This window comes from Dermacentor variabilis, chromosome 6 (assembly GCF_050947875.1).
Source record: "Dermacentor variabilis isolate Ectoservices chromosome 6, ASM5094787v1, whole genome shotgun sequence".
In the NCBI taxonomy this organism is placed as follows: Eukaryota; Metazoa; Arthropoda; class Arachnida; order Ixodida; family Ixodidae; genus Dermacentor; species Dermacentor variabilis.
In genome coordinates, this window is record NC_134573.1 from 167,084,213 (window position 1) to 167,088,570 (window position 4,358).

General features: G+C 46.7%; 2 non-coding genes across 2 annotated transcripts; both read right to left on the bottom strand.

Annotated features, from left to right (window-relative positions):
* Positions 1-1,220: 1,220 nt before the first annotated feature.
* On the bottom strand, positions 1,221-1,293 carry TRNAV-AAC (transfer RNA valine (anticodon AAC)). Its single transcript has one exon. It is a non-coding gene; the product is annotated as a tRNA-Val (tRNA).
* An 825-nt stretch (positions 1,294-2,118) lies between these two features.
* On the bottom strand, positions 2,119-2,191 carry TRNAV-AAC (transfer RNA valine (anticodon AAC)). Its single transcript has one exon. It is a non-coding gene; the product is annotated as a tRNA-Val (tRNA).
* Positions 2,192-4,358: the final 2,167 nt, after the last annotated feature.

Consider the following 4,358-nt stretch of genomic DNA (forward strand, 5'->3'; position numbering starts at 1 on the left):
ACCATTGCGAATAGGGGTAGGAAGGTGTAGCACATCCATGGTATCCCAATCATTTTATGGTGATTTGGTAGAGCCCTAGTTGATGTTCGCCTCGATGTCGGTGAGAGAAACTTGAAGGTGTTGTGGATGTCGCGAAGTCACATTATAGTGACGCTGTGACGCTGATTGCAAGGGGTTAACTGTTTATTAAGATAGAATAGACAAGCGATAGAATGGAAACTATTTACACGGACATCAGACTACGAGTCAAAAGTTACAGTGGTGTTAAAATCCCCCTCCAACGGCCCTGCACGTACCTAAACGCATCCCCGACGTCCCCCTCTCCCTATCGTTCCATCAATCAAACTGCGGTGGGCGCAGTGTGCAAACAGCGGGGCTCCAGGGTGACACTATCCGGAGTTCCAATACTTCAAGGCCGTTGCCACAAATCCTTTGCAGTGCAACGAGTCCTCTTGTCTCACAACCTCGCAAGACACACTTCCCCCAAAGAAAACACTTCCACGCCCCGTTGGGGCATCTGATGTGTTTGCGGAATGTCTCGGCATGGTGTGGTTCAGCGGCGAGGGCTTGACTTCAAAGCCACGGCACTGCTTCTGCGAGCCGACTGGCGGAAGCCCCGACTCACACAGTCAACTCGCTTGCGCGCTCTACGTACGGAAATCGCGGCACGCCAACCCCCGATGGCTATTCTTGGTGTCGAACCACGCGTCTATTTTGACCACCCCGCGTGACCCTTAGATGCAGCCGCCCGCACAAACAACGCTGAACTCCACTGACCTTGTCCCGGAGGAATTGAGGTGCCTGCGCTACTTCATTATACAGCTGTAAAATCGAAATTCACAGCATCTTCCCATGCGCGCGGAAGATTACAGCTACTGGGTTTTGTTAATCACGAAAAAAAAAAAAAAAAAAGAAAAGAAACGCTTCCGTCCACGTGATGCCTCGTTTTTTTCAAGCTTTGTCATGGTGCAGTAGACGTGATCACCTTTCTCGTTTGCGAATTTCTAAACTGATCTGGAAGCCACTTGATAAAGTGATCAAATTTGTAAAAGAATCTAAGCAAGTATTTTGCTGTCAGATTCCACGGCACCTTTGTTATAATATTCGATCTTGAAAGGTCATTTTTTTAGGAAATTCGTACTCGAGTACAAAATTGTAGTTATGTAACACTGCAAAAAATAAGTAATTCTGAAAAATAAGACAGAAAAAAAAAAAAGACATGTGCCTGCCAGGGATCGAACCTGGGACCTTCCGCGTGTTAGGCGGATGTGATAACCACTACACCACAAGCACGTGCACGTATGTGCTCGCACAGCATAAGTGTCCAGAGCTGTCTACGAAGAAAAAAAAAGACATTCATAAAGCACGTTACAAAGGGAAGTTTATCGATGTTCTAATAATAATAACAGCACAGGTGACCGTAACTGGAAATACTGCTTACATCAATAATTATAGGTAAATCAAACAACTGTGCCGTCCCTCCGCACACCGTGTACAAAGTTTGGATCACTCAACAGAAAAAAAAAAAGGCGAAAACACGAAACACACGCTCGTACAAAACACAAAAAAGTCAAATTCATTGCCCGTATTTATACGCATAGACCGCGCTTTAACTTTGAAGATATCTGCCGCAATATTTTAACAACTTGTTGCCCTACATTCATATTGGAGCTCGACACCCTAGGTTACTCTGCTGACACTTGACCAAATCGTATTTCAGTATTCGATTTCCTTAGAGCAATTGAATGTGCAGTAAACAATTTCGTTATTAGTTTGTACCTGTTAAGGTAATATGCGATTGTAAAGTGAGCTATAACTCTCGGTATGTTGAATTCATCGTAGTTCGTGGGGTTTCACTGGTCCTGAAAAAAATCATCCAAAGTACGCAGGATCATAACCGGTAATATTTTCTTTACTAACGATTGCTGGGAACGCCGCCCCCTTCATTTTCTGTCTTTCGCTCAATAATAGTGCTGCTTCATATATATAGTTGCGATTGGCATCAGGGGCGCACATTGAAGAGTGTGTACGAACGGGTACTCGTTTATTCTGGATGTTCATGTTTCAACACAAATGTTAGTGTATGAAAAAAATAATAACAGTAGAAAAAAAAAGATGTGTTCTTGCCAGGGATCGAACCTGGGACCTTCCGCGTGTTAGGCGGATGTGATAACCACTACACCACAAGAACAGCTGGGAACTGAGCCTTTACAAAACTTAGATAAAGATAAATGCTCGCAATATAAATTTCTTTAAATCAGTTTTTTTAATAACATGTATCCTACAGTACTATTTCACTGTGGCATTGCGTTGCCTACTAAACGTTGCTTCGCATGTTATGCGCTCTGCCACAAAGGCGCGTTTGTGAGCTCTAGCGGCATCTAGCGGCGACAATTCGAAGCGCTAGTCGGCGGCAAATTTGAATGTGACAATGGCGAGAACGAACGGACGTTTTCTGATTCACACAGAACAAGGACTTTCAATCTTCTCTACGTCTCATTATGTACTCTCTGCCTTGTATTTCCAAGTACTGCTAGCGGGTAATAACTCTGTGGTGCAAGTGGCCCCCCTCCGCTTCAATTGACTTGCCAGTCGCAGTGTGTTTCCATTGTGCAGTGCAACCGCTACTGGGATCCAGAGTCCATCCCCTTTCACCTGGATCCGCCCCTGTGTGAGTGCAAGGTTTCTTCAGTTAAACGAGCTTGCTGCAACGTGCCATCTGAGAGAACTTTTGAAAATTAAGGCGCGGCAGTCACGAAAACTGTTTTCCTAGAAAAGGCGTCACTGCTAAAATACCACTGTTCTGTATATTTTTGAAAAGTTGTTAAGGCCACTAAACTGCAGAAACGAGAGCTTAGCATGTGCTCTTAAAGTGACACTAACGAGAAACATGTATTAAATGTGTTTATACTGATAAAACATTCTATTAAAACTCAATTTCCTTAATTTCACGGTATTTGATTGTTTACCAGAGAGAAAATAACGATAAAGGTTTCTTTTATTATATATTCAATAGCCCCCAGCGTCAGTACGTCGGTGAGATGTCATTTCTGCTCTCTCTCTATATATATATATATTGTTTGTTTGTTTGTTTGTGTTTATGTGTGTTTGGTGCGGAAATTTTATAATTTCTGTGGTTGGGGCTCTTATATGAAACATCATCGTTCATCTTTACCGAGAAAAACCAGGTACTGGAAACCTTGGAAACTTCGAATCGACCGGTCAGGCTTTAATGTCTCAATGAGTCAAAGATAATCTACCTACAGGCATTAGAGCACGCAGTGTTGCTAAATGCTCGGATGCAGTCATGCTGTGCTATCACATTCCATTTCCGAACTTCCCTTCTGCAGCACGTAATCGACATGCCCCTTTGCCCAAACAAACACAACACAAATAAATAAATAAATAAATAAATAAATAAATAAATAAATAAATAAATAAAGAGAGTTGCTTATGTTCTTTTCTCTGTCTTGTTGCAAGCTCTTCTACTGCCACAAAAAGATCTGCTAGAACTGTGAGAGCGTGTCTGGGTGAGCAATTAACGTTTAGCTCTCGCCACTCTCTGCGAAGGAAACGAGGGGTCTCGGAAGGGGAGCCACGGTGGAATCCAACCTTGGTTCTTCGACACACCTCTCGCCTCTCTCCGCCAAGGCGCGTTCCACCGACTTCGTCGGCTTCTCAAAGGATCAGCCACGTGCCCCAATGATCCCTTTTGTGCCGAGGTTACTCCGGTTCGGAATCGACCCGACTGCAGACCCGACTGTGCGTTCGTGGCGTCGGCCGGGTCGGGCGGAGGGGCCTCTCGGTTTCGAGGACGCCGACCGAGACACAAACACAATGCGCTGCAAAGCGGGACTCGGCCCGACCGGGCCGGGGCGCGGACGGTGTCTCGCCGGCCCCGCGCACCTGCGTCCCCCTGGTGACCCCGAAATGCGCCCCGGCGACCGGCGAACAGCCTTGGACGGCGCCCGCTGCTCGGCGGCCTGATCCAGATTCGCGCGTCGGCGACCGCTCGCACGGAGCACAATGCTCGCCGTGGGGCCTTGATTCGGTTACCAGGTCGCGCGGTCGGTCGCTCGGAGCTTCTCGGCGCCGGTTCGCTTCCGACCTCTGCTCTGGTTCCGAGGCGCCTCGCATGCCCCCCGCGCTCCTTGCTGTTGCTGTATGCACACTGGGACACACTCCGTCACACCCTCGAAATTCCGGGGGTCGCTGGAAAGCGGGCAAATGGGTGTTTGGTAGAGAGGAGGGGGTTTTCGCATATGGTGACGAGGAGCTAGCTCTCTCCTTGCACACCGTGTTGCCCTTATTCCTTCTCACGAAGAAAAAAAAAAAGAAAAGAGCACAGCCACCAAAAT